General features: G+C 43.5%; 1 protein-coding gene and 1 long non-coding RNA gene across 3 annotated transcripts in view; one reads left to right on the forward strand and one right to left on the reverse strand.

The window, feature by feature from the left end:
* The window catches only part of THUMPD1 (THUMP domain containing 1), a 121,209-nt gene that overhangs the window by 41,634 nt on the left and 57,956 nt on the right, over nt 1-21,619 (reverse strand). The window lies entirely within an intron of this gene.
* Nucleotides 14,205-19,052, forward strand: LOC115297505. 2 transcript variants are annotated; one of them, XR_003911451.1, is made up of 4 exons: nt 14,205-14,382; nt 15,605-15,799; nt 18,777-18,844; nt 18,964-19,052. It is a non-coding gene; the product is annotated as an uncharacterized LOC115297505 (long non-coding RNA). The 2 variants fall into 2 exon arrangements; XR_003911452.1 differs by lacking the exons at nt 14,205-14,382; nt 15,605-15,799 and adding exons at nt 18,523-18,579; nt 18,665-18,696.

The raw sequence follows: 21,619 nt of genomic DNA on the forward strand, positions 1-21,619 counted from the left end.
CTAGGGAACTTCCAGGTTCCTACTGGGGCCCAGGTAATTACATCCCAGGGTCCTAATTGGGACTGTGACCATCCCATTAAGAAATGGTATTGTCACCACTTCCAAGTTTGTGCTTAGAGAAATTAAGGAGGTCTAAGGTTAACCCCTAAAATTATGGTAAATTGGCCACTATTTTAAAAAACACAAAATGGGAGCCTGACGGTCTTCCTGGAGAGATTGAGGCAGGCTCTCATTAAATATGTGGCTATCTCCCTGACACTCCTGAGGCTGAGACGATTTTAAAGAACAAATCTGTCACTCAGCCCCAGATATTCAGAAGAAGCTGCAAAAATTGGCTCTTGGCCTGGAAGGGACCCTGGAGAAGCTCTTATGAACTGCCAACCAGGGACATTACAACTGAGATTAAAAAGAAAAGGAAAAGAAAAATCTGAGGCCTTAGCCAGGGCCTTACACACTACGTCAGGCAGGAAGATGAGCACCGAGGCAGGGCTGAGGTGTGGCCTGAGCACAAGGTGGTTGCTGCCTCTCTGTAGACAGGGAAGTGGGGGGAAGGGAAAAAGAAGACTCAGAAGCCCCCTTTTGTCTTAATCTATGTCTGCCTCATTTAGTTTGTAAATTGTATTTGGAGAGAGATAATTTTTGATTCTTGATATCATTTGGAAGCTTCAAAATACTTATTGAAATAGGCATACCATTCAGTTTTGTCAATTTCAGAACCATGGTTGTCTAGTTTAGCTTTGAGAAAATTGTTTGAGATGACCGAAAGTTTCCCATCATGGCCACTGAATTCTAAATTATTTCTGGTTAAGTCAGTCTATTTACTTGTAAATGTGCATACAGAGAAGGACCATAGTTTTTAAACATAAAACCATCCAGAGTCCCAGTGAGCAGGATGCCCTCAAAGCATTTTGATGTCTGGGATCCCATTTCTAAGAAGGTTTTCAGAGATAGCCTGTTTCCAGAAGCAATCAGACCAAAGGTCAGCATAGTCCCAGAGAGAACACTGGAGCCCCAAACAGACCATAGACGGAAGGCTAGCACAGTTCCAACAGGCAGAGTTCCAATGGGAAGAGTCCAGTTTGCAAAGGGGAATAAGACAAGGGCCTTCATAATTTCGACTGGCACAGTTCCAACTGGAAAGGTCTGATTTTGAAAAGGACTGAGATCAAGGCTAGCCCCGTCCGATTAGGAGCAGTCTCATTCCAAACAGGAATTAGGCCAAAGGCCCAATGAGTACCCCCAGAGATTAAACAAACAAACAAACAAAAAAGAGATCCCAAATAAATCCTGGAGAACTGAGATATGAGGTGCGGAGCTTGAAGTCGAGGTGAAAACTTGTCCTTAAAACCGCAGGGTGGGCATGAAAGCAGCTCCGACAGCTCCATGGAGACTGCGCCTGTGTGCTGGCCAGCTCTGGAGCAGTTGGGTTCTTCTCCGGAGCCCACCTCTGATCACCAAGGATTGTTAACCTTAAAAAGAGAAACTGCCAGTTATTTTACCAGAAGAAGATGATTTTATTCAGGAATGAAAGAGAATTGCAATCTGGGACATACAAGCTGTCGCAAAACCGTAAGCAAGTACAGGAAACAAAGGAGGGGCACACTTTCTTAAGAAGGAAAGGGGGGAAGTAGGAAAGGCTAATTAAAAGTCCATTGAGGGGCGCCTGGGTGACTCAGTCGGTTAAGCCTCCGACTTCGGCTCAGGTCAGATCTCACGTTCGTGGGTTCGAGCCCCGCGTCAGGCTCTGTGCTCACAGCTAGCTCAGAGCCTGGAGCCTGTTTCAGATCCTGTGTCTCCTCCTCTCTCTGCCCCTCCGCCTCTCATGCTCTGTTTCTTTATCAAAAATAAATAGAAACATTTTTTTAAAAAGTCCATTGAGTAAAATAGGAGTTTGAAATGTGATGGCTTCTCATTGTCTGAGCTGTTGCAGAGATGGGGGTGGTGAGGAAGGAGTTTGTTCCCTCTGGCTGGAGTCAGAGATGAGTATCCACATGCAAGGCCAAGTCTTTGTAAGGTCAGGTCCTTCTCTTCCTGTTGTGTCTACCGTTAATTTGTTGTGGTAGGGTGGGAGAGCTCCCCTATCCAAACATGCTGTGTCCATTTTTAAAGGTTTCCCATTACTACTTTTCACAAGTTCATACAAGCTTTTGATGAAATGAGAAATTTTTTTTTAAAGATTGGGGTTTGAGAGAGCGAACAGCTAAGAAAGAATTCTTGAGATGTTTTTGGTGCAAAAAGGTGATTTTATTATAGCACAGGGACTGGACCCATGGGCAGAAAGAGCTGCACTGGGATTTTTTTAATTTTTATTTTAAAGAGAGAGAGAGCACAAGTTGTAGAAAGAGGCAGAGAGAGAGGGAGAGCGAAGGGGAGAAAGAGAACCCCAAGGAGGCTCCATGATCAGCCTGGAGCCTAAGGTCTTCCCAATTTGGAAGTGAAAACATTAGAGAACCAGTAATGTTTCAAACAAATGTCACAAATCATTTTTTTTTTTCAGTTCATTTAATGTCATGTCTTGGTTATTTTACCAAAACTTTGACTGGAATGTCCTATTTCAGAGAGACATACATAGACTTAGATAGGACCATACAGCTTTAAGGAACTAAGGCTGCCTTTATGAAACATAAAGCCAGGGGGCCCCTGGGTGGCTCAGTCAGTTAAGTGACTTCAGCTCAGGTCATGATCTCATAGTAGGAGAGTTTGAGCCCCGCATCAGCACAAGGCCTGCTAGGATCCTCGGTCTCCCTCTCTCTGACCCTCCCCTACTCATTCCCTCCTTCTCTTTCTCTCTCAAAAATAAATGAACATTTAAAGAAAAGAAACTTAAGCCAGTAAAGGCTTTTGGAACTGTTGGCCTGATACTTTTTTACAGATTTCTCAGCTCCCTACAAGAAGAGTAAGGAATATTGCTCCCAGCAAGGTATAGGGGACCTTAAGAAGAGGAATTCACCCACATCTATGGGTATTGCAGGCATGTCTGATGGCAAGTATTTGGCTGGGACTCTGGCCTACAGCAGCTACTAAAAGTTCAGTCAGATTCTTTATAAAAAGTTCCAGCAAAGTTAAATTGTAAAGACCTATATGATCAGTCACTATTCATGTTGAGCTTATGTCAATACTTAGGCCAAGTATCGTAAAACTGAACTTGTTTTTCAAAGGAATTAGTCTTGATTTGGCTTTCTCTGGAAATAGGGTGATTTTGGAGAGAAAATTATGTTTCAAAAACACATCTTTGCAGATGTGAAATTCTAGTTCTGATTGTCTTTGAATGTCTGTGGTTTGCCTAAGCTAGACAACTTGAGGTAAACTTCAGAGAAATTGCCACAATAGCTCATGGAGAGATATTCTATGGGGATAATAGCAGGACTCCATGGGCATATGATTATTTGAATAGCTGGAAAATGGGATGGATTCCCCTGCAATGGTAAACTCAGCAGTCACCTTGACCAATTCTGTGTAGCTGGAATGACAAAACCAGCGCGCATCCCCGTCCATGGGGCTAACTCTGTGGAGATCATGGAAGGCTCCACTTGGCTTACGCCTGGATAGGATGATGCACGTGGGGATGCCCTTATCTCCTGAGATAAGTTTTCTCCCACTTGGCAGTGATTCCTCATAATTAGAATATTGTTAAAGTTAGACATCAAAGAGGGCTTCTTGATGGTTTTATTCCTTAGCCATATTTGCCCCAGGGGCCACCTCTACTGATGTAAAATGCAAATAGAGCCTCTAGTCAAGCATAAACTAGGCATACTTAAACAGACCCAGCTCAGCTTAAAAAGTGCCTTCCAAAACCAAATGGCCCTTGACATCCTGACTGCACCCCAAGGAGGTACCTAGGCTTCCTTAGAGCAGAGTGTATGTACTCCTGATTATCACAAAAATATGACACAGTTACCAACTGACAGGCTTACGCAAATTAAGGCTCTACAAAATACTTCCCTCTCTTTCAAGGACTGGGTAAGCTCCTGATTCAGAGGCCTGAGGTCAGCTGTTAAGGGTCTCCTTGTTGGACTTCTCATTCTTACAGCCATCCTAATTCTCATATGTTGCATTTCCCAAAGTTTTTCTGCTTGGTGCCAAGACTCCATCACTACAATAACTTTAGGTTGATAGATGGTCCTTACCGTCCACAGAGATACTTCTTTGATGTCCACATTGGACTCGGCTGCCTCCACTTTTCCTAACTCTGTATACATTCCGTATTAATCAATGTTGACCTATTAGGTAGGGACATCTCTCTGTCTCTTTTCAGCAGGAAGACGCTACAGAAGATGAGCCCTTCCACTTTCAACAACCTTAAAGATTTAAGGGTCAGAATTTTTCAGGGCGCCTGGGTCATTCAGTCAGTTAAGCCTCTGACCCTTGATTTCAGCTCAGGTCATGATTTCATGGTTTGTGAGTTCAATCCCGCACTGGGCTTAGGAATATGAGAGCGGATCTTCCCTCTCTCTTTGCCCATCCCCTGCTCACTCTCTCTGTCTTCCTCTCAAAATAAAGAAACTTGTTCATGGGGGGAAATGAGGAGGAGAAAGGTAAGAGAATCATAGTCAAAATTAAATTTTCTCACAACTTGCAACCCACTGATAAGTACCTGAGACATGCACACTGTGGCCCTGCTCAAGGTACTCATGACTGCTTTACAGACTTAGGTCATCTCTACCCTCCCCACCCCTCAAACTTATTTATTTTTTAATGTTTTATTTATTTTTGAGAGAGAGAGCATGAGGGGGGAGGGTCAGAGAGAGAGGAAGACGCAGAATCGGAAGCAGGCTCCAGGCTCTGAGCTAGCTGTCAGCACAGAGCCCAACGCGGGGCTCGAATCCAGGAACCATGAGATCATGACCTGAGCCGAAGTCAGACGCTTAACCGACTGAGCCACCCAGGCGCCCCCCCCCCCCCAAGACTTAAAAGCATACAACCAATGGCTCCTCACTTCCCACTGCAGCTCTTCCTGCCAACAGGTCCCATCCCCTGGGCTATAATTACCACCATTTGCACCATAAATCACTCTTGGTTTTTCTTGAGGGAAGACCTTTTCTGGAAGAACAGAATACTTTGGAGTTTACTTCTAAATGAGTATTTCCCCTCTCTCCTCACCACTGTAGAAAACTTCCCTTCAAAAAGAAACATAAATATTAAGTTAATTGATATGTTCATATTCCTTTACACTTGCCCCACACATGGGGCTGGATGACAAGGGACAAGGGGAGCTCACAGGTTCCTAAGTGGCTTTTTTGATGGCATGATAATGTTTCGGTATCCTGGCAAGAGTTTGGGGCTGGCTGGCCTCAGCCTCACATCATCCTTTAAAACTTTAGAATGGGGAAATGTGTTAATGGTGACAAAGCTGGATCTTGCCTAGATTTGTGTGATTGAGCTAGAATTCATCAGGGGTGACAGATCTGCAGAGCACTTTTTGCTCTTTTTTGAAACATTAACTCATTTCTGGTGTAGCTTGTGCTTTAGCTCTAGCCCTGTTTTATTCTTTTTCTCATTTGGTGGCTTTTATTTCATTGGTAGCAGTCTGGAAAAAATCATGGCACCTGATGCACTATAACTGTGTATGAATTCAGCAAATAATCAACTCCATGTAAGATTTCAGAAGAGCATTCTAGAGAATGAAAGAGGCATATCTTAGCACAAAGGTTTTACTCTAACTTCTTGCTTCCCTTCCTTCCTTCCTGTCTTCCTTCTCTCCCTCCTTCCCCCATCTCTCCCTGCAGCCTGCCTGCCTGCCTTCCTATTTTATTTCAGAATTTAAAAATAATCCCAGTTCTAAACTTCAGTGTGGATACTGGGTTTAAAAAAAAGAGGGAAATGATGATGTAGTGCGTTTTTAAAATATCTATTATCAATTTCAAAATTGAATAGGTTGAATGTTCATTTAATGTAAATAGGATTTGGGTCCAAAAGAAGATATTTATGTTGTGTTCTTTAACAGAAATTGTGAAGTATCATGACTTAAATAGAAAATTCTTTTTTTTTCTTATTTTTTAGTCCTGTGAATTAATTATGTAAATAAAATTATTATTGTAATTTCATTGGATTACCATTAGGATACTTATCAGGAACTATAGGTTTTTACTAATATGTTTTTAGATTTTTTAATATTTATTTATTTTTGAGAGACAGTGTGATCAGGGGAGAGGCAGAGAGAGAGGCACAGAATCCAAAGCAGGCTCCAGGCTCTGGGCTGTCAGCACAGAGCCTGATGCGGGGCTTGAACCCATGAACTGTGAGGTCATGACCTGAGCTGAAGTCGGACACTCAACTGACAGCCCCCCAGTGCCCCACTAATAATATGTTTTGAGAACCAACATAATTTTGTTTTATTCTCTTCTTATATACAGCCTCAAGAATATCAAGAATTTAAGCTTTAGGGTTTTTTTTTTTTTTTTTTTGCAATGTTTTCTCAGGACTAGTAATCGATGTGGATTTTTTAATATTTATTTTGAGCAACAGAGACAGAGTGCAAGTGGGGGAGAGACAGTGAGAGAGGGAGATAGAGTCCAAAGTGGACTCCAGGCTCCCAGCTGTTACCACAGAGCCCCATGTGAGGCTAGAACCCGAACCACAAGATTATGACCTGAGTGAAAGTTAGACACAACCACTGAGCCACCCAGGAGTCCCTTGATGTGCGTTTTAATTCAACTAGGGATAAATATGGTGACTTCTGATACCTAATTGACTTGTTAACTCTTGAAAAACGTTCTCTTCCCTGTTTGGAGCCTAAGTGACAATGTGGAGGGAGTTGCCATCTCTTAAGAGATCAGGAGGAAGAACACATCACCGGAGTAGAGGGAATGAAATGATTGTAATTTTACATAGTAATGGTGAGGAAACAGTGATGATATGAGCCTGAGGTTTGGAGTGACTACTTCTCTATGACCTGGCCCTTGGTGAAATGTAAGAAGGACAAAACCCTCTTTGAGTCTGTTAAGAAGCCTAAGCTTAGGGAAGAAGCCAGACATTGCCAGGCAGGGTGTGGGTCTCGAGAGAGGTTTAACCATGGTTTTGGGTCTGAGGTGGAGGCAGCCATTCATGCCAGGGAAGAATGAGAAGTGAAGGTGAGGCACTGGGGGGCACGTACGCTGCCCGGGCCCCGCAGACTGTGGTGATTCTGTGGTGCTGTCTGTTGAGAGTCAGGGTGGCTCCTCACACTTAGCGGGCCCTCAGAGGCTGGTGTGCATCACTGTGAGCGCGGCAGTGTGGCAGCTGTTAGAGGAGTCTGTTCCGGAGCTTACACGTGTTAGCCACCTGTAATTGGGTGCTTCCTGTGGGTTGAGTAATATTCCTGTAAGGCTGGAGGGTAATGTTCTCATGTCTGATGAAAACTGTTTGTCTTCTAGGGATTGCCAGTAATCCGTAGCATCCAGCAACTAAGTATAAAGCTGAGATTGTACCCAACTGTGTTTGATTCCAAAAGCCTTGTCCTCCAGGGCCCCTGGGCTAGGGATCATGGAAGGCAATCTCTGAGCAGCAGGAAGTCATGTGAGGCCTTTGAGTAGTCTGCAGTTTGAGCTTTCCTTGTGTGGAATTCCAAATAGCAGCCGGGGTTGCAAGTGGCTCAAACCAAGACTAAATGCTGTTTTGTTTCTGTCTGTTCCTTTATTTGCAGGGACCTATTTATGTACCTTAATAATTAGACGAGAGAAATGTAAGTTGATAGGATTTGATTTTTCTGTTTCCTCTCTGGTGGTGGCATAAGTATTTGAAGTGACTGAATTTTCCAAAAAGGGTGCTCCCAGATGGAAGAGAAATTAGGAGAAGATATTTTATTTTGCTTCTCCATTGTGGACGATATTTTATTTTATTTTATTTATTTATTTATTTTTGCAAAAGCAAAGGGCTTTATTACGAATTTAGGCCCGGCCAGCCTAAACTCGGGCTCACAGACTTCAACAACACAGTGGATCCATGTGGAGCGAGCCCCGAACACGGCGGGGCAGGGCCTTTTATGAGTTTGGGAAGGGGGAGTTACAGGAAATTGTGACACAGGTACAGGGGTCCAATCAATATAGCATCACATCATTGACAGTAACTTTAACCAATTACAGAGTGGACCCAGCACCCTCAGGTAGGGCGTGACTAGTCTTAACCTCCATCTTTAGGCCCGTCCTCAGAAATGTTAATGGTGTTAGCTGGCCTTCAAGGTCAGAGGGGAAACCTGAATCAGACCTGCATCCTTACATTCCCCCCTCTTGTCTTGTAACTGACCCAATCCTGGGTCAGCTATGTTACCACTGTTCTAGTTTAAGGCTACATGCTCTTAAGACCATTAACAGAATAGCATCTACCTGCTCTTTGACAAATGCTATGATCTTATTTATGATACAAGAGCCAATGTTAAAAGTATACCAATTTTGGTTTTGGCTCCTCGTTCTTCTCTCTTCTGGTGTTCGTGAACCACAGGTAGACTATCCTGTACAGTTCTTGAGGTATTGGCATACAAGTAACATTGTTCCCCTAAAGCCTGGCATAGCCCTCCTTGGTGTAAGGGGAATTTTTACCCTATAAAGGGCAAAGGGGAGGAGAGTTTAGCCAATTTCTGCCAGTCTCCATGGTTAATTTAGTAAGGGTCTCTTTTAGAGTTTCTAATATGTGGCGCTGCCTGGTTCACAAAAGCAGGAATGACAGCCAATTTGTTCAGGATCCTGGGCGTATAGGTGCGCTATGCCTCCATGGTTCTTCCTACATTACTAACCTTAGCCAAATTGGTGGGCCGTCTAGTGGCCACTGGAAGACCCCCCATTAGAGTCTGGCGGTAGAGGCGTAGGCTCTCCTTACCTTTTGCCTTGTTGAAATCTCATGCCCAGATTAGAGGCAATTAATACCAACAGAACATCCTATCCATAAGAGGAAGGCTAGCACAATCAGGAACTTTGGCTGTTTCCCCAGCTTTCAGTCCGATGGCAAAGAGAACAGTTCCTTTTACTGGACCGATGATGCCTCAGGCTTCTGCCGTGCTAGACCAGCCAGCTTCCGGGGTGTGGCTGGAGCAGGGCTGGAGATCTCTGCAGTCAGAGTCTTTTTGAGGATCAGTTCAAGCTGATGGACTGGATCTGGGTCACCTCACCAGGTTGAGGGTTTTTCAGAGTCGGGCCACCTAACTCCAGGGAGATCCCTGAGACTTCAACGGGGGCTGAACTTTTTGTTTAGTTGCACATCTGTGAGGTCCACCTTTAAGTCTTTTGGAAAGGTGTGACCCCCCCATTTAAAATATATCCTCACAGACTGACAAGCCTGAGATCCAACAACAAATAACTTAAAGACACTCAGAAGTAGAATTACATTTACAGCAGTGCATTGCTGAAATCGTTTTTCTCTCTAAAAAAACCTCCATTAACAGAAATAGCCAAATCAAAACTAAAGCATTGGTGGAATGAGTCCATTCTTAACAACCCTGGCCTAATTATTTACATAAGCTCAGCAAGAATAAAGATTGTTCATGAGGACTTTTTTTTTTTTTTTTTGAAGTCTGCTTTGCTGGGTCCCTTTCATAAGGAATCTCCAGGTTGAGTTTTAGTAGCCGCTCTGGGCCAGAAGCCGAGCCAAGCCAGCACTTTCCATCAGACGGTCCTGGAATACCTGTTAAATTGGGCAAACTCCTCTTCCCGAGGCTCCCCACATGTGCCAAGGTTCCTACACCTGCCAGGAAGTGACCTTTACTCACCTGGGAAGGCTCCTGGGAACTCTGTGAGCAAGGTATCCAGCCAACATTTCCACGAGGCTTTATGGCTTCATGTTCCATAAAGTCAACCTTAGTTCCTTAAAGCTGTCAGGTCATCTCTGAGCCTATGCCTGACTCTCGAACAGGACATTCCAGTCAAAGCTTTGGTCAAACAACCAGTATTTCCAATGGGTGTCCTACTATAAAATGAACAGATTCTTATTGAACTTATGCAAACAATTTTAATGGCCATGAAAGAAAGAATACTTGAGGAATCTAAGAGTTGTGAGGAACTTAAAAATTAGACCTCAGCAAACCGAAACTTAACTGGTCTGTGCTATTTCTGTAACAGTATGAGTCCCAGGAAAAATGAAACTTAACCTGCCCCGCTTGTTCTGCTTCTGTACATACGCTTGGGGCGCTGTGTGTAGGGTGGGGTCAGCCATGTGGCTCGACATTGGGGCGGGGAGTTCAAACTGTGGCGGGATCCAATCAGGGAATGTCGAGTGTCTGAACTTAGATATTGGCCAATGTAAGCGCTGTAACAATGGAACGCCCCCGACTTGTTCGGGGCCGGCCTATAAAAAGGACGTGAGCCCCCTGCAGGGGGCTCTCTGGCTCTCCCTGCTCCACCAGCTTGGAGTGCGCAGAGGACCCAGGTTCGAACCTGCAATAAATGACCCTTGCTGTTTGGCTTTGATTCTGGACTCTGGTGGTTCATTTTTGGGGGTCGCCCGAGTTCTGGGCATTACATACTCACTGAGTTTTGGAATTTCAGACGGTTTAGGTAGAGAGAAAAGTTGAATGCTCTAGACAAATACTTTAGGACATTTCTGTATATCAAAGATATCTTAAGAGAAAGTTTCTTAATCTGGATAAGCAAACATTAAAGGACCAACAATATTTCCAACAACAAGAGTCACAAAAGTATAATTTTTATCAATTCACTTAACCCTATGTTCCTAATTCTTGTTCAGCTTGAATGCAGCTTCTAGCTCTGTAAATTTTTACTCATTTTATTATTAATCTAAAAGATGTCAAATACTGCATTTGTCCCAAAACTCCTCTTTACAACTTCGCTTGAAGAAACACATCTGATAAGAGTTCCATTATGATGCACTTTACAACAGTGCTTTTTAAGTAACTTGGCATCCTAAATGAAAGGGCTTAATTGGTCAAAAGACTTTTTTACCATTTGAATACTGGGAAATTAGTTAAAACCTTAGGAAATTACAAAGCACATCCTAAATAGAATTACAAATTGTTACAAATCTGAAAACTCTATTTACTAAACCAAAGTGGCAATAAAAGATCTCATTTACCTTTGGGATTGTTCAGCAAAACCTAACTTTTTTTAACCTCAGAGAAGTTTTAACTAAGCAATGAGAGACCTGATAAAGATAGGACTTAAAGCTTTTGTCTTCTTAACAAAAGAGAAACCCTTCATTTGCATAGTCTTAACACAAGTAGAGCACAGGTTCGGAAAAACTTATCTTTTGAAAGAGAGAAAAGCAGAATTTCAACCTTATTTCATTTATCTCAACCCCACACGTAAAATTTTTTTTTAATGATTTCCCTACAGGAACCTTTGGCAACTTTCCTTTGCCTTTAAACTTTTTCCCCAAAGCCATTCCTACTTTTTCTTACCCACAACAAAAATGTACTTTTATTTCTTATATTTTTCTTATACATCCCCAATTTCCTGCATATAGGGTTGCTTTTTTTCCCCCCCATCAGTCTGAACCTTTAGTCTCCAATTGAGGACTTAGTAACCAACTGAAAGATGCTTATACCAGAACTTAGATGGTAAACTTATGAATCAATTAAGTACAAAGCAGCTTTCTAACAGTTTCAAATATCCCCAGTTGTTTTGTATCAATCATTAGTTGTGGCTTTTAGTTTTTATCTAATTAGACAGCCAATGAATTTAATCTTAATTTATTAAAGCAAAACTTTTAACAATTACCCATGAAAACTGAGACAGACCAAATTAACTATTACTTAACAGGAACTTATTTGAACTGTATCAAACCCAGGTACAAGCAAGCCAACAGACTTAAGATTGATTTAAACACTGAATGAGCCATGGGAGACACTTTGTTCCCTAGTTAATTTTGACCTGGAAATTTGATGCAAAAACCTGACTTCTGTGGTCTCACCTAAGGTGGAGGGAGGGGAACCTGTTGCCTCTGGCAATTTATGCAGATTGGCCTCTCCCCACCCAGTGGATGTGGGCTACATCTCCTCTAGAGTATTCAGGGAGCTCAGGAAGGTGGGGCTACCCTTTAATGGCCTGAGTCAGTTAGGCAGGCCGGCCCTATCCCCACCCAGGTGGTACAGAAGGATGGGGGAAAGGAGAGCAAGGCGGGCAGAGAAGGAGAGTTTCCAGTTTTAAACTTTTAGCTGTTAACCTGGGAAATGAGGGAGAAGCTCTCACTTCTACAAGGCAGAGGAACACAGATTGTCAGTGTCCCCTATGATTTTATCTCCGACCAATAAGGTCCCCTTTTCTGCACAGTCCCAACCCCATGTTCTCATCAGTCAGAGTCAAAACAAAAATTACACTTAGACGCAGAGCAAACAGATAATTACACTTCGCCTTTGTCCCGTTGAGGATTCACACTTTGCCTCCCTCCCTTGGAGGACTTAGACAAACAGTTGCACAGCAAACAGATGCACAAAGAGACAGACACAAGTTGGCTCTATGGCTAAGCCAAGGGCACCCAGCTTTCCCTTGCGCCGCCAGTGCACGACCTGTTCCAGAGAGCCACCAGAATCCTGGCAAGAGGAGACTTACTTACTCCAACCCCAGTTTCCCCCTGCCAGCAGGCCGTTTTGACACCAGAGCCACGGAACCTGCCCTCACCCGTGTATACTCTGGAGTCTGTCCGACAATAGGAGACCTGCCCCAGTCTTCCCCTGTACCTAAAGGGGTCACACTGCTGCCACCAGTGGGGACCCCCTGGACCAAGGGAGTCAAACTCCAATTGCCTCCCTTGGCCCCCTGGGCTTCAACAAACGCCAGAGGCTGAATCCCTCTCCGGACTTTTAATCCTCACCCCTGAATGAACGCTGTTGCAACCAAACCACAAGAGGCTCCGGAGACTGAATCCCTCTCCGGACCTACTTGTTGCAAAAAGAGGCTCCGGAGGCTGAATCCTTCTCTGGGTTTGCCTCAGAGTGAACGGAAAAAGGGGTGCCGGAGGCTGAATCCCTCTCCGGGCCTGTGGGTCCAAGACGTCTCCTGGCACCCAGGGTCCCGAGCTTCCACGGCGCGTCCGCCTCGCTCCTTTGGGACCCCACAAACCAAACTGATCAGTCAGACAACCGATGGTCCCAAAGGACCCAGACGGTCCGAAGACCCAGACAGACAGACGCACACAGGAGGACAAGAAATGAGTGCACTCACCAACTGGCGATTAGGCCCAATGTGTCGGGGTCCCAGGAGCTCTGAAGGGGGTGGATTCCTGGCCAACGCACCATTATGTTGTACCCAAGATTTCTTTATCGCCCCCAAAAACCAGAGACCACCAGGGAGGCCGAAGCACGCATGCAAAAGCAAAGGGCTTTATTACAAATTTAGGCCCGGCCAGCCTAAACTCGGGCTCACAGACTTCAACAACACAGTGGATCCACGTGGAGTGAGCCTGGACAATGTTTTAAATAGGAATCTCACTGAAATAAGGTGTTCTTGGGTTTAAAATGCTGCTAAAACTTGATTTCTTCGGGCACAATGGGAAAGCTAAAATGGTAGTTACACCACCTGTCAGATAATGTGTCTGTGCGGCTAATACACTGGGATTAGTTGATGTCACTGGTGTGGTAACAACCTTAGAAAATGTTTTATCTTCTTTTAGTACAGCTAATAACTGAGAAGATCAATACTTTGACAAGAAAGAAAACAGACTTTACTTGAAGAAATATTCATTTGGGAACAGAAGGTAGCATTGCCCTTTCAAAAACTTTTATGATTTTATTTCGGTTACTTCCACTCTGGTAGTTCATCCTCCTGACCTATTTCATGTGTTCTATAAACAGTACCAACTGAAGACAAGCTTCACAAATGTAAAAAGCTACCTCCCTATTTGTGAAAGGAGTCACACGTTAGGAGATAGGTTTATCTAGCACTATGCCTTTTTTATTTTTAATTCTGATCCTTTTATGTGTTTGATAGAACAATGAATTTAGGAAATATCTTCAAGAAACTAAGAGAAAGTAAGTTTCTCTCTGATGAAGCTCTTAAATTGAAGGTTAATAATCCCTTCTTTGTCTGGATTGCATTCTAAAAGCACAAGTAAAAGTAATGAATTACTATTACTCATTCAACATGTTTTGTTGAAAGAGCATCAAAATAGCTGAGCACTTCAATGAATTTTTTTTAATTTAGCATTTTTTTTTTTAGAGACAGAGACAGAGCACAAGCAGAAGAGGGGGCAGAGAGAGAGGAAGACACAGAATTCAAAACAGGCTCTGAACTGTCAGCACAGAACCCAAATCAGGGCTCGAACTCAAAAACCACAGGATTGTGACCTGAGCGATGCTTAACCAACTGAGCCACCCAGGCGCCCCGCTTTAATGAAATTTTAAATGACAGCCTTCAAAGTGTACGTGAATCTCAGAGACAGCAGCCAGCTCTTACCAAGTCCTCAGGCTTGAAACCTAAGTTTTATTGTAATTTGGCTTTGGAGGCTTTGTGTTCACTGGGTGAGGTGAGCACAGTATATTCTTCGCTTGCTGTTTACCACAGTAGAGAGAGGGCCTCTGGGAGCCAAACCTCCATCCTCATGGGGACCTGGAATTTCACTAGGACCACCATGATGAATTTTGCTACTTGAAGGACTAGGAAGTATCTTATATTTTCACAACTAGGTAATTATAACATTATTCAGCTCTGCTGTACCAGATAGGTAGAAATCCCCAAATATAATTGAGAGATAAAGGGTGCTAGCCAAAGTGTATACTCCTTTCCTTTTTTAAAAAAAATTATATTTAAATTATTCTGTATTAATTTTTTATTTTAGTGAAGGCATGTGAGGGGGGAGAGGGGCAAAGGGAAAGAGAGAGAGAATCTGAAGCAGGATCCACGCTCAGCTTGGAGCCCAACACAGGTCTTGATCCCATGGTCCTAGAATCATGACCTGACCCGAAATCAAGAGTCTGATGTTCAACTGACTGAGGAGCCACTTAAACGTCCCATAGTCTCTTTCTCTCAATGTTGAACAGTGAATTTTCAACATGAATGGGGGGGAAATATCTATGTGTATATGTGTATACATGCATATGTATACATATGCATATGAATATAAATATATGTATAGTACTAAGAAAGCCATTTATGAGCTGTTTGACATGAACTATTTTCCACCATCTTTGTCTTCTGGTTACATTATGCCTCAAGGTCTTTGTTTATTCCAATGCATGATCCTGTTGTGTTAGGTACACTCAAATTATTGTGCGATCATTTTCCCTTGAAAGTCTTTTCTCATATCTTTTTTTAATTATTTAAAAGTGTTTTATTTAGCATGAGGTGGAGGAGGGGCAGCGAGAGAGGGAGGCACAGAATCCAAAGCAAGCTCCAGGCTCTGAGTCCTCAGCACAGAGCTCGACACAGGTCTTGAACCCACGAACAAAAGATCATGACCTGAGCCGAAGTTGGACACTTAACTGACTGAGCCACCCAGGCGCCCCCCTCATATCTTAACCACAAGATGCGAATGGCAAATTTGAAGATGTAGAGCTTAGAGCCTTGAGTTCCAAAAACTGTCAACTGGAAGGTATATTGTCTGTTGGGGAGAAATCCCCCTATCATGGCAATGACTTTGCATTGGAAAGACAAAGAATACCTTCCAGCCCTCACAGTTCTTGCCCTTTTTCTGTCTCACCAAAATCAAGTCATGTGCATGCTTATAATGAAAACTCTCTTTTTTACAGAATATAAAAAGGACTTGGAAGACAAGTGTAATGCAGTGAGGTCTGTGAAAGCAACAAAGGAAGCAGAAGTCAAACAGCTGAAGGAGAAAGCACGTAACCTGGAAGAATTCTATGAACAAAGAAAAGTGGCTACAGAGGAGTAAGATGTTCACGTGACTGTCACAAGTACTGTCATATGAATGAATGTGGCAGCCAGTAAGATACTTATATTTCTTTTGGAATGGGGTCCAGAGTATTTTTGCCAAATGCATTCAGTACAATTGTGCCTGCCCTTCCTACCTTGCTTTCTGAAACCTGCATTTTCCTTTCTGTCCTAAGTGCTTGTCACACATTGTTTCATGTATTTGGTACGAGCATTAATAACATTGGTACCTGGATCTGCTCTGGATCCATCTACATTGTCGTGTAGGTTTGGATCCCATCACATTGTTTGTCTTCCAGAAATTAGGTCATTTTTGTTCAGGACCAGACATGGGTCAAAAATGTGTAGGGAAAAATTGAATTATCTTGCTGCAGAAACAATAGAAAGTGGGGAGGGGTGCCAGCAGTACTGGATCCCTGCATCCAGTCTGCCAGGGAGATTGTTCACTGTAGGCCCAATCCCTAAGAAAGTCAAGTTATTTCCTGTGTCTGATTTTTTAAGTGTAACTCCTGTGGGTCTTGACCAAAACCTGCAGCTACACTAGGGCTCATTTTTGCTGGCTGCCCCCTTCTAAATCTGCCCCCATGAAGTTGTTCAACCTCTTTGCAGTTCAAATGTATGCCCCCCAAATCACTGATGAGTCCTGGGGAGATCGGCTCCAACTGCCAGGCTGGCTTGGTCCTGGGCCTCCTCCTTCTCCATCTTGCTCTCGTGTGTCTTCATGGGGTTGTTAGATATTTGGGGCATTCACTCACGTTTCCTCCTTTGTACAGCACTCCCTTTTGTCCTCAGGAGGAGATCGGGGCCTTTAGAGTCCCTCATTCACGTTGGAAATGCTCTTCCCTGGAGACTCAGCTTTGTGTTAGTCCTTCCCACACCTGGGGTGAGGGCCTGCTCTGTCTCACTAGCATCTTGTTTTTGTTAATTTGTAAGCTCTTTCTGAGAGTGAGTACAGCGCCATGGCTACCTTTCTATCTTCAACCCCTTACAACAGGGCTACCATATTACAACCACTCCACAGCATTCGCTGAAAGACTGCCTGCGAGGCCAGAAGGAAATGCATGTGCCTTTCTCTGTCGAGTGCTTTTGTGGCAGTTTCTAAGAGACTTTCAATTTTGCATGTGATTCTTGAGTACATCAAGTGTCAAGTTGAGACCCTTTAAATCAACACCAGCAACAAAATAGTCTGGGAACAACACAGCAAACCAGCCTTTCTAAGCATTTCCCTTTGCTGCCATCACTGTCAATGAACCCAGTCTTGTTAAAGTAGATTGGCTCCAGGAAGTTGATAGTTTTCCATCTGAAATCTGTTTCATATTCACCCAGACTGTGTGACAGTTTGTATCAGGTTATAATTCAGATGTTGCTGCTCTAAGACTGGCCTTTTCCTCCACCAGAATATGTGAAAATGGAAGCAGGGATTGCACTTCTGAACCCTAGTGATGGCTGGGAGTGAGCTGCAGTGTTGGTGAAGCCATCTCGTGGAAGGTCGTCTTTCAGGGTGATTGTGTCATAGTACATTTTGGACTAAGAATCAGGGCTCCCCATGCAGGTGTAAGACTAGTGATGATCCCCTGCTTCATCCTGACAGGTTCAGTTGGTCAGACAGGACTTTTCACATTGCTGATATGAACCCTCACCATCTTAAACAAAAGACCAACTCTGGGAAGGCACAGAGTGCAATGCTATTTGATGACTTTATGATGAAAGAGAGGAAGCAGAGAACTATAAAGACCATTCTGATTGCAGAGACGTGGCAGCAGAGAGAGGTTGAATTTTCTTTAATTTAAATGGGGCGTTCAGTTTATTTCTCTGATTGTGTTAGTTGTCAGTCATGCATATATGGAAGAGGTGGCCTATTTGCATGGGCCTTCAAGAGTGCTGGGAAGTAAAAAGGCAGAATTTCTGGATGTGGGTCCTGGATCTTTCTCATCTTAGGAAGCTGAAAATGACACAGTGTGAACTGGCGAAAAAGAAGAATGAGCTGGCAGCAGCAGGTAAATTTTGAAAATAGCTATAGAAGCAATAAATAAGCACAAGTGAATTACCTACTAATTACCAGAAGCTCATGAAACCTCTGCTCATTTTTTGTTTTTAACCTTGTTTTACAATTCTTACATTCAACATAGTAATATAAACAACAATTCAGAGGACATATGCATAGAGTATTGACAGATTTTAAAAAAGGTAAGTTTTAGAAAGAACAAAACAGTTAAGTTCCTAAACACGTGTGGATCTCAAGCAATGGCCAGACTGTGTGAAAACTTCATTCATGCCAATGTTCCTGGGGGAGGGCGGATGTCAACTGTCATAATCGATAGGAAAGCAGTGTGTTGTACAATGAATCATATGCATCAACATGGTAGTGCCATTTAATGGCCCTGGTCTTTGCAACCCTGGAAGACACAGTGAGGATATAAGTTAAAGGAGAATAGAGCTTTATGATCAAAGACACTTGTCACATGATGAATTAGGGCAAGATTGAAAATGGGAAGGAATTCTATGAACTCTGAACCCTACAGGCAGGGAATAAGGAGTAAGGAAAGGATGGAACAATAGCTTTGGTCCTACTGTACATTTCTAAATGTGTGAAAAGTGTTTCCTGTGTAAGAATAAATTATCAGGGGACAGATATGAGGATGATGAGAACAGGGCAGGATTATTTAACAGCCGAACGCGCTAACCAATTGCGCCACAGAGACTTACTATGGGATTATTTAAAATCCTACCCATCACTGGGCCTTATCTGACGAAAGCAAATGTAATTAACAGGCAGCAAATAGCCCAAACATGAGAACAGCTACAGCAGGCAGAGCTCACCTTCAGACACCAGGTAACCTGAGTTCTGCCTGACATATTGAACCTTTAGGACCTCAGGAATCCCTAAACATGGGCTTTTCATTGTTGGCTTTTTCCAGTTGCAGTTCATGAGAAGAATGCTCACAACTAGGTATGTATTTTCTTGTTTCCTCCTCTTTCTTTGGTGCACATTCTGGAGTTACCGAAGGTAGATGTGTTTTTCTCCCCCAGAGCAAGACTTGGATCGAGGAGAGGGAGATGGCAGAGCAGAGCAGGGAGGCCGCCTACTTGACATACAGGTGTTGTAGTTTGACTTGCAGTTTTACGGTGTTTAGAGGGATGACGTCCATAGTTTGTTGTCTAGTAGAGGACGTGGTGTTGCAACTCTTATAGAAGGCCATTCTTTTTCTTTATCCAGGACTGGATGTGATGGAAGGAAAGAGACTGCCTGATGGATACATGAGGCAGAAACCAGTGCCTGGAAGACCAGAGGCACAGACCCTCCAAGGAGAGGTAAGGGGCACATGGTGACGTGCAGCAGCCTAATTTCTGCTGTGAAGCCTGTTCTGTGGGTGATCATCCTGTGGCCTGGAAAGAATCTCAGGCACTAAGGACAGCAGGGGGTCTGAAGGGGTGACAGGAGGGTGTTCTCCTCTGCTGCCCCAGGCAGCGGGGCATCAGTCCCTGTGACTGACGGAGCTCATGCCCCTCCCCTGGCTGTGGACCCTCCCACCTCCTCCAGCACCCCCTATCTGAAGAGCCTGGAGGGGATGATGGGACATGGGCCTCAGCTTCCGTCCCACCTTGACTCAATGTGAAGACTTTATTGTAGTTTTATTTGAGGACAAGGTCATTTATTTACTATTTTTAATGTTCTTTATTTTTATATTTTGTGAACTGTAGCCCTACATTCCTCCTGTCCAGGAGCATGGAATATTTTTCCATTTTTTGGTGTTGTCTTCAATTTACTTCTTCAGTTTCCTATTGTTTTCAGTGTATAGATTTATTCCTAGGCATTTTGGTGCAGTCGTAAATGGGATCGATTCCTTGATTTTTCTTTCTGTTGATTGTTTGGTGTATAGGAATGCAACCAACTTCTATGCATTGATTTTATATCTTGCCACTTGACTGAATTCCTGGACCAGTTATAGCAGGCTTTTGGTGGAATATTTTGGGTTTTCCCAAAGAGAGTATCATGTCATCTGCAAAGAGTGAAAATTTGACTCCTCCTGGCTGATTTGGGTGCCTTTTATTTCTTCGTGTTGTCTGCTGAGGCTAAGACTTCCAAAATTATGTTGATTAACAGTGGTGAGAGTGGACATCCCTGTTTTGTTCCAGACCTTAGGGGTAAAGCTCTCAGCTTTTCCCCATTGAGGATGATATTAGCAGTGGGTCTTTTCATATATGGCTTTTATGATCTTGAGGTATGATCCTTCTGTCCCTACTCTTCTAAGGGTTTCTCTAAAAAAACGGATGCTATATTTTGTCAAATGTTTTCTCTATCTATTGAGAGGATCATGTGGTTCTTGTCCTTTCTTTTATTGATGTGATGATTGTTTTACATATATTGAACCAGCCCTGCATCCCAGGTATAAATCCCACTTGGTTGTGGTGAATAATTTTTTTTGATGTATTGTTGGATCTGAGTGGCTAATATCTTGTTTATTCAGGTAGATTGGTCTGTAGTTATCCTTTTTAGTGGGGTCTTGGTCTGGTTTTGGAATCAAGGTAATGCTGGTTTCATTTTTTAATTCCCCTGGAGAGACATCTGGCTGTGGTCTCTTGTTTTTTGGAGATTTCTTTTTTTTATCACAAATTCAAGTTTTTTACTGGTTATGGGAGCCCTACGGTCCTAAACTCAAGTTCCCTATAGCTTACTCCTCTGATGTTACCAGTGCAACCCTGCAGCTTCACTGCTAAATTCCCATAGTTTTTCTTTTCTCATTAGTATATTAGGCTAAGTACATTTCTTTACAGACATAGTTATAGAATACCGGCTCATTGGTGGAAGGCAGCTTACAGATAAGCTGAAAGACTGAACAATCCACCTGGAGCCTGAAGAAACTCACCCATTTTGAGGATTCATTGATGATATACACCAAATCGGTATCCTCATTTTTGTTCTTTTTTAAAAGTTTATTTATTTTGAGAGAGAGGGATAGCGTTAGAGGCAGAGAGAATCCCAAGCAGGCTCCATACTGTCAGTGAGGAACTCAGTGCTGAGTTCTAATTCACAAGCGGTGAGATCAGGACCTGAGCTGGATGTTTAACTGACTGAGCCACCCAGGCGTCCTCATATTTATTCTTAATCTGTAATGAAATGGTGATTTCCCAAGCTGTAGGTGGTACCCAGTGGCAAGGACAGGGTGTTCAGGTACTGATGCTACTCCCTTGGATCCTGGTGGTAGAGTAGGTGCTGACACATTCTTCTCAGGGTTTCAGCTGCTTTGGGTCTTGGGTCTCTTGTCTGGCAGACGCACATAGCTTTCACTTCCGTTCTTCGGGGCAGTGTGGATCCTTGGGGACCTCCTCCATTAACTGGAAGATTCTGCATGCCCTTCCCTAGAGGACCCCCTGTGGGCTACTGGGCACCACCCCAAACCCCTCCACCTGTACCACTTGGTAAGATGACTTGAGCAGTAGGAGTTAATTTGTAAAGTACCTTCATCTAATTTTTGCTGGTATTGAGTCTTGGACAAGGTGCAGAGGTGGTGCCACAGACCATTGCAATGGAAGGGAAATGTGTGTGCCACCATTACCACATTCCTCGAGTTTCTCATGGCCAACATATCATCTTTGTCATTTCTACCACCCTGTGTTGGTACCAGGTCATAGGGAGAAGGATAGGGATGAATGCAGAAAAGCAAACATAGGGCAGAAATGCCCTGTACACCATCCACGGGTTGGGTTCTGTGAGGCATGAGGCTCAGCCTAACATATACATGTGGCTGCACCCCAGCCATCCATAGTTGTTTGGCGAGTGATGAAAACATCTAAATCAGGGCTTTTAAGGGTGGTTCTTCAAGTTCTTCTTGGGGATCACCTGAGGCATGTAGGATACCCATTGCCTGTGA

The sequence above is a fragment of the Suricata suricatta genome, chromosome 8, assembly GCF_006229205.1.
Source record: "Suricata suricatta isolate VVHF042 chromosome 8, meerkat_22Aug2017_6uvM2_HiC, whole genome shotgun sequence".
Classification (NCBI taxonomy): domain Eukaryota; kingdom Metazoa; phylum Chordata; class Mammalia; order Carnivora; family Herpestidae; genus Suricata; species Suricata suricatta.